This window comes from Hemiscyllium ocellatum, chromosome 1 (assembly GCF_020745735.1).
Source record: "Hemiscyllium ocellatum isolate sHemOce1 chromosome 1, sHemOce1.pat.X.cur, whole genome shotgun sequence".
NCBI classification, from domain to species: Eukaryota; Metazoa; Chordata; class Chondrichthyes; order Orectolobiformes; family Hemiscylliidae; genus Hemiscyllium; species Hemiscyllium ocellatum.
Genome location: NC_083401.1, coordinates 151,807,956 through 151,821,921, shown reverse-complemented (window position 1 = coordinate 151,821,921; position 13,966 = coordinate 151,807,956).

Below are 13,966 nucleotides of genomic sequence, written 5' to 3'. Positions count from 1 at the left end.
GTGATGAGGATTGGATGGTCTGGAGGATGATGGTTTGGTGCAGGGAGGTGAGGTTGTAGTCCCGGGGATGGTAGGAGGAGGTGTCCGCAAGTTGGCGCCTGGCTTCAGCAATGTAGAGGTTGGTGCACCAAACTATCACTGCGCTACCCTTGCCCGTTGGTTTAATGGTGAGGTTGGGGTTGGTGCGTAGGGAATGGAAGGCTACGAATTGCGAGGGTGAGAGCTTGGAGTGGGTAATGGGGGTGGACAGGTGGAGGCGGTCAATGTCATGGCAGCAGGTAGAGATGAAGAGGTCAAGAGTGGGTAAGAGACCAGGACAGGATGTCCAGGAGGATGAAGTATGTTTGAGGTGGGAGAAGGAGTCCTCAGAGGGTGAGTGGGGATCATGAATGAAAAGTAAGCACGGAGGCGGAGGCGGAGGCAGCAGAAAAACAGTTCGATATTGCAATGCGTATGGAATTTGTTGATCCAGAAGTGTAGTGGGATGAAGGTGAGACCTTTACTGAGGACTGATCGTTCATCCTCAGTGAGGGGGAGATCTAGAGGGATGGTAAAAACTCGGGAAGGCTGGGGCTAGGGCCTGCTGTAGAGCTAGAGTTGGGAGTGGGGGTGGACACTGTCTCTGGAATGGGGATGGTCATGTGATTGCTGGTGACATCACCAGAGGAAGTAATGTAAATGACGGCAATCAGGGGGGCAGAAATGGTGCATTTGGCGGCACCTATGGAGGTGGTAGTGACGTTCTGGGTGGTGTTTGCAGAAGCAATGTTTTCAGCTGCAGTGTTCTAGGCGGCAGCTGTGGAGGCGATATGGTTGGTGGAGCTTCAGTAAGTGATGTCAGCTGGGGACGGAAGTGGCATGTTCGGTGGCTACTGTTTATGAGCGATACAGGCAGATTATTGTAAGCACAGACCTAAAGATTTAAATGGAGGTATGTAGGTAATATTGTACAGGGCATACAAGAGAGATCAATGTTAGCAAAATCAGTATTATCTGAAGCTAGACAGTCCACTCAGTAATGGTTAGGCAAACTTTGTCTCTGAACTTACTGTTGCATGTGTTCAGGCATGACAGTCCTGTCCAAAACAAAACTTCCTGATTCCCAGGGGATGTTTCAGTAAGAACTATTTCTGCCAAAACAATCTGCTTTTTTTTACTCTGATCTTTCTGGACTCACTTCTTACTCTTCAATCTGCATGAATGCATGTTGCATTATTAGTTCTTCTTGCATTTACATAGAAACATAGAAAATAGGAGCTAAAGTGGACTTTTCAGCCTTTTGTGCCTGTTCTGTCATTTAAGATGATCACGGCTGATTAAACAACTCAGTACCTTGCTCTTGTTTTCTACCCAAACTCTTTGATCGCTTTAGCCCTCAGAACTATGTCTAACTCCTTCTTGAAAACATTCAATGTTTTAGCCCCAACTGCTTTTGGTAGCAAGGAATTCCACAGGCTCACCACTCACTGGGTGAGGAAATTTTTCCTCATGTTATGGCCTACTTTGTATCCTTAAATTATGACTCTGTCTCTGGACTCTCCAGTGATTGGGAACATCCTTCCTGTATTAATTGCCTCATCCTATTAGAATTATGCAGGTTCTATGAGATTCCCACTTACTCTTCTAAAATCAGGTAAAGATATTGATGAGCGAAAGGCATTTTTTTTTGTGTTGTAGACCTCTTTGACTTTATTGCTTTAAAGTCCTAGCCAATCCATTCTCTTTTCATACTTCAGTCCTGCTATCCCAGGAATCAGTCTGGTAAAACTTTGATGCACTTCCTCTCCTGTGTAACCGAAGCATCCATAAGGACACAAACACTGCATACAATACTCCAGGTGTGGTTATTAATTAAGTAATTAATGAATTTGCTCTTTTAATTCAAGAAACCTTGAGTAACTGGATCTTTTAAAATGTAGGCTCACGTGGGAGAAATGTATCCCATAAGGAAGACATCCTTCAAAAGTAAACCTCATTGCAACTGAATGAGAGTTTGTGTGAACATCCAAGGGAATCCAGTTCACCCCTACTCATCCCACGTTTGATGTATCCCATCTGGAAGCACAACAGGGGAACCTCCCCTGTGTCTTGGTCATTAAAGAAGTATCAGGTACCTGACAATAAGCAATGCTCCTGGAATTATTGAGAACTCACCATAGAAATAGTATCGTGCACCTTGAACTGACAGTTACAGCATTTTGTCGATAATTTATTAGGGAATAGAAACCTATTGTAGAAAGAATGTCAACATTTGAAGTACAATCTTATGCCAAAACTTCTTAAGTGACTGACCAAATATGGGTTCATTGTTGCATGAAGTAATAGTTATGAAAACGCTATAGGGCTTGAGCGAAGTTCACTGTCATTGAAGTTCTATAATGTTACAACCCAAACTGAATATGAGTGACCAGATCATTTGCTGGTACTACCTCTTGCCTGTGATTATAACAGTGACCATGTTTCAATTCAGTACTTCTTTGATTATATAACAGAATGTTCAATGCAAAAATGGCTCCACATGGATCCAAGTGCTTTTAACTGCAGAGAGAATACATTTTCACTAAATAATATAACTAATGATTTGTTCAATCACGCTTTCATTCTGGCTGTGTCTCAGGTACACACATTTAGAGTATGATAGACAACTGGCTTAGACATTTACTGCCAGATGTAGTTGGATCATATAAATCACTAATGTGTCACTAAAAAGTAACTGAGCAAAACTGCTCATCATTCCAGGGTCGTCTTCAAATGCAAAAATAATTCAGCTTTTTTTGGTATTTGCCCACTGGCTTCTCCTTGCTGACTAACAGCAAGAAGTGTGAGGAGCTCATGGACATTTTGAGATTATTGAATCTGATTCTGTTACTTTCTTTCCTTCCACTAGCTCCCCATGCCAAACTTCCTCTAAAGATTTCCCCTGCATCTAGGTTTTCTGCTGCTTCCCTCATGCTTTCACCAAGGTCATCTTGTCCATTATATTCTCATTAAACTGCAGAACACCCGACCTCTCTCCTGGTCCTCATGTTAGCTGATGTTTATGGAACCTCTCTCCTTAAATCTGTCACTGTTACCCATCTACTCAAAATAAAACTTTGACTCCATCATCCTTGCAAACTCTCTTTCTTCTCTCAAGTCCTTGAATGCATTGTTGTATCTCAATTCTGTTATCTTTCCCAGAACTACATAAATCCTCTAATCAATTTTCTGGCCCTGACACACTGCAAGGGAGAATCATTTACAAAATGGCAATTGGCATTCTGTTTAGTTGTGCCAAAGCTAAATGATCCTAACTTGCACTAGAATTAATTTATTTATAACCACGTCATCTTGCTCAGATACTTTTTCCCTAATATTCTGCTGAGTGGGATTGCATTTTCTTGGTTCCATTATCATCTATGTAATGGAAGCCAGAGAACACAATTTAATGCACTTCTCATGTCAAGATTAGTGGCAGGATATTTAATCATGTAGCTGGGTAGCATGACATGATCCTGCCAGCTTTCTGCCTTTGTCCTAATTGAGCACACTGAAAGAAGACGTGTGGAGAACCTTCCTACCCTGCTGCCAAAACAGACCCTGAAATAGGCAATTAATGCCTACTCAACCCTTCATTGCTGGTATTCATCCCACAACAAGCAAGGATCAAGCCATGTACGAGGCTTGAGAAACTATCTACTCAACATACCTACAGCAAAACCCTTTGAATTCTACTCCTAGATGTAGGGAAATGCCATCAGAATCTTCAATGTACCTTGATGTCTGTCACTAAAAGGATTCCATAGAGAGCTAATGTCCCACTAACATTGCAGAAACAGCTAACTGGTTGTCTGTCAGAAAATCAGGCCATCACAAAAGAAGACAGATAAAGCTTTTACAAGTACACAAAAGGAGAATAATTTAAATGAGGTAACACAATTGGGATGAAGCTGAGAAATTAATGAAAAACCAAGAAATAATGGAGGTTTTTAACAAAAATTTGTATCCGTCTTCATGGTAAAAGACAGAAGGATATTGGAATGATCAAAATAGTGTGGAATACTGTAAATGTAATACTTTTACTCAAAAAAAAAGGAGATGAAGCTATGGACCAGTTCATCTAACATTTCTCAGAAAAATGTTGGAATCCCGAACATTTAGAAAATCATATCTCCTGTGTCTTGGTTTAATTATCATGCAAATGATGCCTGACAAATGTCCCTTAAGAATGCAACAATCAGGATAAATAAAGAGCAACTGTTAGATTTAGATTACCTAAGTTACTAAGGGGCATTTGACAAAAGGTTGCTACATGAGGAAAGACCACATTGGATGTATAATATTAGCAAGGAGAGTTGCATAATGAACGGTCAAGTCAGAATAATTGGGACTCTTTCATGTTAAAAGTGAGGTCTGCAGATGCTGGAGATCAGAGCTGAAAATGTGTTGCTGGTTAAAGCACAGCAGGTCAGGCAGCATCCAAGGAACAGGAAATTCGATGTTTCGGGCTGGAGCTCTTCATCAGGAATGAGGAGAGGGTGCCAGGCAGGCTAAGATAAAAGGTAGGGAGGAGGGACTTGGGGAGGGGCGATGGAGATGTGATAGGTGGAAGGAGGTCAAGGTGACGGTGATAGGCCGGAGTGGGGTGGGGACGGAGAGGTCAGGAAGAGGATTGCAGGTTAGGAGGGCGGTGCTGAGTTCAAGGGAATCGACTGAGACCAGGTGGGGGGAGGGGAAATGAGGAAACTGGAGAAATCTGAGTTCATCCCTTGTGGTTGGAGGGTTCCCAGGCGGAAGATGAGGCGCTCTTCCTCCAACCATCGTGTTGTTATGTTCTGCCGATAGAGGAGTCCAAGGACCTGCATGTCTTCGGTGGAGTGGGAGGGAGAGTTAAAGTGTTGAGCCACGGGGTGGTTGGGTTGGTTGGTCCGGGCGTCCCAGAGGTGTTCCCTGAAGTGTTCTGCAAGTAGGCGGCCCATCTCCCCAATATAGATGAGGCCACATCGGGTGCAGTGGATGCAATAGATGATGTGTGGAGGTGCAGGTGAATTTGTGGCAGATATGGAAGGATCCCTTGGGGCCTTGGAGAGAAGTAAGAGAGGAGGTGTGGGCGCAAGTTTTGCATTTCCTGCGGTTGCAGGGGAAGGTGCCGGGAGTGGAGGTTGGGTTGGTAGGGGGTGTGGACCTGACGAGGGAGTCACGAAGGGAGTGGTCTTTGTGGAATGCTGATAGGGGAGGGGAGGGAAATATATCCCTGGTGGTAGGGTCCGTTTGGAGTTTGCGGAAATGACGGTGGATGATACGCTGTATATGGAGGTTGGTGGGGTGGTAGGTGAGAACCAGTGGGGTTCTGTCTTGGTGGTGGTTGGAGCGGGAAGTGGAGGAGATGCGGTGGAGGGCATAGTCGATCATGTCTGGGGGGAATCTGCGGTCCTTGAAGAAGGAGGCCATCTGGGCTGTACGGTATTGGAACTGGTCCTCCTGGGAGCAGATGCGGCGGAGACGAAGGAATTGGGAATATGGGATGGAGTTTTTACAGGGGGCAGGGTGGGAGGAGGTGTAGTCCAGGTAGCTGTGGGAGTCAGTCGGTTTATAGTAGATGTCTGTGTTGAGTCGGTCGCCCGAGATAGAAATGGAAAGGTCTAGGAAGGGGTGGGAGGAGTCTGAGACAGTCCAAGTGAATTTGAGGTCGGGATGGAAGGTGTTGGTAAAGTTGATGAACTGTTCAACCTCCTCGTGGGAGCACGAGGCAGCGCCGATACAGTCATTGATGTAGCGGAGGAAAAGGTGGGGGGTGGTGCCAATGTAGTTCGGAAGATGGACTGTTCCACATATCCTACAAAGAGACAGGCATAGCTGGGGCCCATGCGGGTGCCCATGGCAACTCCTTTAGTTTGGAGGAAGTGGGAGGATTGGAAAGAGAAGTTATTCAGGTTGAGGACCAGTTCAGTCAGTCGAAGGAGGATGTCAGTGGAAGGGTACTGGTTGGTGCGGCGGGAAAGGAAGAAGCGGAGGGCTTTGCGTCCTTCGTGATGGGGGATGGAGGTGTTTTGGCACCAATTCTGAATTTAAAAAAAAGTCTTGTTTGGTTAAAGAAGAGAGGATGACTAATGACCCGATGTAATTCTCTCAAGTAGCAAGAGTTGACAGTCAGAGCTGTAATGACCCACTGTAGATTCAAATCTTGTTTTGTAATCATTTTCTCATTTAACAATTGTTAATATTCATCTACTGTCTTCACACTGGAAAGCCGTAATACAATTTTATTTCTATTTTCTTGTAGACCCCATACCAGAAATGGCTGAAAACATTCTAAGCAAGAGAGACAAACCAGAACTTTCACACGATGGTTATCTATAGGTGTTTGATAAATGTAGCAAAATGTAGAAATTTGTTTTTATAATGAATAGGTTAAAAATACTGAATAAAAAAGAATTAGATTTATTTCTTACAATGCAATAAAAATGAATTTCTTATGGGCTCCACAAGACTTTTTAAAAATTCTGAATTGGCGCCAAAACAGCTCAGTGCCAAAGTAATGAGCACCAAAACAATTTAGAGCCAAAACAATGGGGCCAAGTGATCGGCACCAAAAGGGTGGCGCCAAATAATCCCATTCCAGATTCTGGGCTAGTGTCTTCCCTTAATCCCATGTGCTCTAATTTTGTTCACTAATTTCCTTTGTGGGATCTAATCAAAATCCTTCTAAACTACAAATACACCATATCCACACAATCTCCTTTATCTATGCAGCCAGCAACATCTTCTGTTATGATAGTGGTAAACATGAACTATTGATTTTGAATTTTCATCTTCTGATTTTAATACTGAGAACTTCAAGAACTAAATTGAATTCTAAAGAGAGGACAAGTACTGTTTTAAGATGGCTGTTCTGATCTCCTAAGCAGATTGAACCAACTGAATGAAATTAGATTAGATTAGATTCCCTACAGTGTGGAAATAGGCCCTTTGGCCCAACCAGTCCACACTGACCTTCCGAAGAGTAACTCACCCAGACCTATTTCCCTATGACTAATGCACCTAACACTGTGGGCAATTTAGCTTAGCCAATTCACCTGACCTGCACATCTTTGGATTGTGGGAGGAAATCGGAGCAAACCCACGCAGATGCGGGAGAATGTGCAAACTCCACACCGACAGATGCCCAAGGCTAGAATTGAACCTGGGACCCAGATGCTATGAAGCAGCAGTGCCAACCACTGAGCCACCCTACCACCCATGATTGGTAAACAAAGGTCAGTCCGAGCCAAAATAAATTCTGTTATAAAAGGCACTGAAACTCAAATTGATATCTTTTGGTTGATTCACATGTTTCCTGAAGCTGTACATCGGGATGAAAGCCATAATTTGTTTGAAAGCAATAGTGATGACAGATACCAGAATCCATAAAGGAACTGAATTTCAAGGGAAAAAAAGCTTTTGAACAGCTAAGTAAAGAGAAAAAGAAATATTAATTAATAACAAGTAGCTGGAAGACTCTCTCACAACCTCAAAAAGCAGTGCCCAATAGAAAACCAAATTGAAAAAAAACAACAATTTACCAAGAATTCCAAGGTATCTGCTAGCTTCACCACTGTGAAGGAAACAAAATAACAATTATGTGGACTATATAAGGCTTTCCATAAGGTTCCTCATGGGAGATTGGTTAGCAAATTAGATCACATGGAATACAGGGAAAACTAGCCATTTGGATACAGAACTGGCTCGAAGGTAGAAACAGAGGGTGGTGGGGGAAAGTTGCTTTTCACACTGGAGGCCCGTGACCAGTGGTGTGCCATAAGGGTCAGTGCTGGGTCCACTACTTTTCATAAGTTATATAGATGACTTGGATGTGAACATAGGAGATTTAGTTAGTAAGTTTGCAGAGGACACCAAAATTGGAGGTGCAGTGGATAGTGGAGAAGGTTACCTCAGATTACAATGGGATCTTGGCCAGATGGGCCAATGGGAGAAAGTGAGGACTGTAGATTCCTGATGAAAGACTTATGCCCGAAACGTTAACTCTCCTGCTCCTTGGATGCTGCCTGACCTACTGTGCTTTTTCAGTGCCACACTTTTTGACTCAGATGGACCAATAGGCTGAGGAGTGGCAGATGGAGTTTAATTTAGATAAATGTGAGATGCTGCATTTTTGGAGAGGCAAATCAGGGTAGGTCTTATACACTTAATGGTAAAGTGCTGGGAATATTGTTGAATAAAGAGACCTTGGAATGCAGATTCATTGTTCCTTGAAAGTGGAGTCTCAGGTAATCAGGATAGTGAAGAAAGCATTTAGTATGCTTTCCTTTATTGGTCAGAGCACTGAATATAGGAGTTGGGAGGTCATGTTGTGGCTGTGCAGGACATCGTTTAGGCCACTTTGAAATATTGTGTGCAATTCTGGTCTCTCTCCTACAGGAAGGATGTTGTGAAACTGGAAAGGGTTCAGAAAAGATTTACAAGGATATTGCCAGGGTTGGAGGATCTGAGCTACAGGGAGAGGCTGAACAGGCTGGGGCTGTTTTTCCTGGAGCATCGGGGGCTGAGGGGTGATCTTATAAAGGTTTATAACATCATAAGGGGCATGGATGGGATAGATAGAAAAGGTCTTTTGCCTGGAGTGTGGGAGTCCAGAACTAGAGAGCGTAGGTTTAAGGTGAGTGGGGAAAAAAATTAAAAGGGACCTAAGGGACACCTTTTATCACGCAAAGGGTGGTGCATGCATGCAATAAGCTGCCAGAGGAAGTGGTGGAGACTGGTACAATTACAACATTTAAAAGATATCTGGATGGGTACATGAAGAGAAGGGGTTTAGAAGGATACAGCACAAGTGCTGGCAAGTAGAACTTAGGGCATCTAGTTGGCATGGACAAGTTGGACTGAAAGGTCTGTTTCCGTGCTGTACGTCTCTATGACTCTATGACTTTAAACCACAACTCAGATCATTATCACAACTCAAGGACTCCAAGACTTTTAAAGAGCAATTATCATAGTCTTCCTGCATACTAGACACTCTCCTCTGACTTTTCATTTCAAAATTAGTATCTGCTGTTGAATTTTGATGTCACATTTAATTATTTTTTCAGGAAAAAAGCATCTTTCTTTCTCTCAAGAAAGCTTTTAATTTCACTCCTATATTTGATCAACTTAAATGCAATTTAATTAATGTGTCTTAGCTGCATGTAAAATAGAATAGTTGCAACTGACTGAGGGGGGATCAAAAACTGTTGGTTCCCACTCAGGCAATTGTAATACCTCAGAAAATTCCAACTAGTTTGTGAAACATAACTTCTCTCGCTTAAGCCCATGTTGGTTCTACCAAATATTATCTCTTTTTCTGAAGTGCCCAGTGATCACACCACTTGCAATACGTGTCCTCATTTAGCATTTCCTCTTTTTTTTTCCTTTAGCAAAATGTAATTAATGTATCTTATAATCTTACTGAATACCATGAGATTCATTTTAATGTTGTTTCTTTCCTGCCCCAACTACTGCCCATCATTCATAATCCCATCACAGATCATTAATCATACTTACAAGAGAGAGTTCCCTTGCTCCATGAATCAAAAGGTTCCCCCTTCAATGTTTTATCCCATCACTTCAGGTTTGGAACTACCATTGACTCCTTATTCTCAGATAATCTAGTTTATGTTCAGTACCCTTCTCATGAGAACTTTTCTGTACATGAATCTCCATGCAAGGACTGCACAGAATTGTCCAAAACAACATAAAACTGAAATAAAAAGTTCTCACTATGGGCTACGGATATTTATCTTAAGCTTACAAAAAAAACCTCCTTAAAACTAGAAATTTCTGGGGGATCCAAGTTGGCGGTGATCTGAGAGGATCGCATTGCAAGAGTTCTGCACCGCAGCACAAGCAGAATAAATTTTTAACCCGCCCATCCCAGACCATCGCGATATCCTGGGACTCTAGAAAGTTTGTAGAGTTCCCAGGAAAATATGAAAAAGTAACTTACCTGCATTTCTTGCCGTCCAGAGGGAGCTTCCGAGGCCGGGCCTGCGGCACAGCCTGCAGGATCCTCAATTCAAATACTTTTTCAGGCCCTGGTGAACAAGCTCGCGAAATCTCATGAGATGTTGGGGAAACTGATAGAGGAGCAGCTGGCCCTAATCTCGATCATGCTGCAGAAGCATGAGCAGCAGCTGGGAGACCTGGAAAAGTGAACGGGGATGAGGTTGAGCATAGAGTCACAGTGGTGGAAGCTGATGACAATTCCTCCAAGGATAGCATCCAAGCCCTGGAGATGCAGATCCGTACTTTGCATGACCAAGTGAATGTACTTGAGAACAGGGACAGAAAAAAAATACTTGGATCATCAGTCTGCCTGAAGGTAAGGAAGGTGAGTGGCCTGCAGAATTTGTTGAGGACTGGCAGCAGTTGAGGTGGTACACTTTCAATTTCTAAGTTAAGTTATACCAAAGGATGGTTGGGATATTTACCCTCTTTTTTCTTTAAAAATAATTTTCTTTTCTTTATTCATATTGCCATTTTATGATGCATTTACTTCCTTTTTTGCTTGTGTTTGCGGTGTGGCTCTAGCGAAGAGGAAGGAAAATGGTTGGGATGGCTAGATGCCTATCGATGGGCAGTTTGTGATGGGTAGTTGCCCCTTTTGGGCAGGGGTGAGTTCCCCTACTCAGCAATGTTGGCACTTTATATGTTGGTTTGTTTTTTGGTTTTTGTTGTTTTTAAACTTTGACAGTTTTGTAGGTTTGTTAAATGTGATGGTTTTAGTTTGTGTAGTCTTTATATTTGATGGATCATGTGACATTAAGGCACAGCAATTTGTGGTTCAAGTTCCTCCTCTCTGGAATTTGAATGGCACTGAATGAAATGGCGCACCTGGAATATCAAGGGAAGTCATTAACTAGTTAAGAGGAAGAAGGTACTTTCAAGTCTTAGAAAGGAGAAGGTGGATATTGCTTTGTTACAGGAGACACACTTGGATGATAGGGACCATTGAAAACTACTGCAGAATGGCTATGATCAAGTTTAATTTTTATCATTTAATACCAGAAAAACAGGAGTGGCTATATTGGTTAGGAGAAATCTCCCATTTAAGTTACTAGAGTGTGTTAAAGACACACATGGGAGGTTTGTAATTTTTAAAGCCTTGATAAATGGGGAAGAATATAGTGTTTTAAATGATTATTGCCTTCCAGCTCATTCCCGCAAATTTTTGGTAGATGCATTTTCTAAACTGCTCAGTCTCGAGTCATGGCATATTACTATAGGGGGAGATTTCAACTGTTTCATGGATTCTACAGTGGACAGGTTGCCCAAAAGCCCTTCAATACCCTCTGCACAAACTAAACAACTAGTGGATCTGTGTGTGGAGTTAAGGTTGGTGAACGTGTGGATGTATCTCCACCCTACAGGCAGGATTTTATGTCTTTTTCCAATCCGCATAGATGTCACACCAGGATTGTTTTTTTTCTGACCCCTGTGGCAACCCTGGACTTGGTGGCATCTGTACAATTGGTAATATTACCATCTCCAATCACGCTCCAGTGTACGTGTTGGTTAAGATTAAGGACTTTACAGAGGGTTCGAGGATAATAAATTTGTGGAATATTTCTCTAGGGAATTTCGGGTGTTCCTAGATAATAACTCAGGCTCAGTTAGTAGTCCATCTGTCCTTTGGGAAACTGCCAAAGCCTATGCCAGAGGGTTAATTATTTCCTACTCTGCCTGTAGGAAGTGGCAGAAGGGTGAGCAGCAACATCTCCTTGAAGCATAGTTGAAGGCAGCAGAGAAGGTTTACTTTGACAGGCCCTTGTTGGTCAAACTACAGAGGATAATGGCAATGCGGTCTGCACTGAATTCCGTGCTCACGCAGATGGCAAAGAAGGAGATTACCTTTGCAAAGCAAAGTTTATATGAGCATGGTGACAGGCCAGGCAAATACTTGGGATATCTCGCCAGGAAAAGGAATGCTCCACAAGCCATTATAGCGAATAGGGACGGGTCTCAGAACCTGTGACTCCAAAAAGATTAATGTGGCATTCCAGAGATTTTGCTCTGAATTATATTAATCTGAGGGTTTTGAGGAGGGGCAGGCCCAAAATTTTCTTTTAAGGATCTGGTACTCCTGAACGTGACCACCGAAGATGAGTTCTTTCTCAATGTCCCTTTATCAGAGCAAGAGATGCAGGAATCTGTGAGGCAGCTTCAGAGTGGAAAAGTATCCGGTCCTGACAGACTTCACAGTGAATTCTATAAGGAATTTCTAAGCATACTGTTAGGCTCGATGCACAATATGTTTAATAAGTCATACAGCCATGATTGACTCGCACCATCTCTGAGAGAGGCCAATAATTCATTTAATCTTAAAAAAGGGAAGGTCCTAGAGGATTGTGCTTCATATGGGCCCATTTCACTCCTAAAGGTGGACTTTAAAATCCTCTCTAAGACTCTCGCATTAAGGCTGGAGACTGTGTTACCCACTATTGTTAAAGAGGATCAGGCAGACTTCATAAAGGGTCGCAGATCCTCCATTAATGTTAGGAGACTACTAAATGTAATTCAAACATATCAGCAACAGTCAATACAGGGATTGGTGATTTCTCTGGATGCAGAGAAGGCATTTGAGCGAGTTGAGTGGCTGTACCTTTTCTATATTCTGGAGCAGTTTGTTTTGGGTGAAGTCTTTATAAGATGGGTAAAGATTCTCTATGTGGCCCTCTCATTGTGGTCATCACCAATGGGGTATGATCAAGTAATTTTAATCTTTTTAGAGGCAGCCAGCAGGGCTGTCCCCTTTTGCCATTGCTTTTTACGTTGGTGATTGAACCGTTGGCAGAGGCCATTCGTAGGAATCCTAATATATCAGCTCCAAAATTACATAGGATTTTGTTGTATGCAGACGATGTCCTAACATTTTTTTATCAAATCCAGCATTTTCAGTATCTCGTCTGATACAATGCATCTGCACGTTTGGCGCCTTGTCGGGGTACAAGATTAATTTTGCTAAATCAGAGGCTATGCCTACGGGTGATATTACAAAAGGTCTTGAGGTGAATATTGATTTAAATGATCACTGCGGGGGGGGGGATTGTGTATTTGGACATATTCATTACTTCAGGACTGGATCGGGTGTTCAAAGCCAATTTTGTTCAACCATTTGACAAAATTAAACAAGACCTTCAAAGATGGGAAGCGCTTCCAGTTTCGTGGTTGGGTCAGATAGCACTTATTAAGATGAATATTATCCCCCCTTTGCTATACCCAAAGGGTATACCCTATACCCTGATTTTCAATAAGCAAATATTCAGGAGACTGAATGGCTAGTAGAGCTCCTTTATTTGGATTCATAAGCGGTCCCTCACTAAATTAGCTAAACTGCAACTACCTCACAGATTAGGGGGTAGTGGACTCCCGGACATTAAAACCTACCAACTAAGTTCACTTTTAGCTTACGTGTGTGATTCGGCTTGTGGGGACTCTATTTCAATATGGCTAGATATTGAAGCCTCCCAAGCAGGGTGCCCCCTTATTAGTTTGCTGTTTTTGGACAAAATGAGGACAGTTAGGGAATATTGCCATAACCCAATAGTTATCAATACTGTTAAAGCGTGGAGGAAAAATCGGCAGAGGGAAGGCAATATTGGCAAACCATCTTCTTTTACACCATTGGTGGTCATGCTGGGTTTTCAACTGGGGATGAGATTCAGGATTCAAACATTGGGCAGCTAGGAGTGTGTTTTCCATAAGCGATCTATTTGAGGGAGACACAATGATGTCCTTCGATCAGTTAGTATGGAAATATGAGTTATCTAACAGGGAACTCTAATTATTTTCAAGTTAGGGATTTTATTCAAAAAAATACTACACTTTTGACTGATCCCTACAAATCTGACTTAGAGAGGAGGGTGCTCGGTGCTAAGAGTACACGTTCTGTCAGCATTTTATATCATCAGTTGGGGGGTGCCCACTCAGATGAGTTCGATTGACTCTTCAGGGT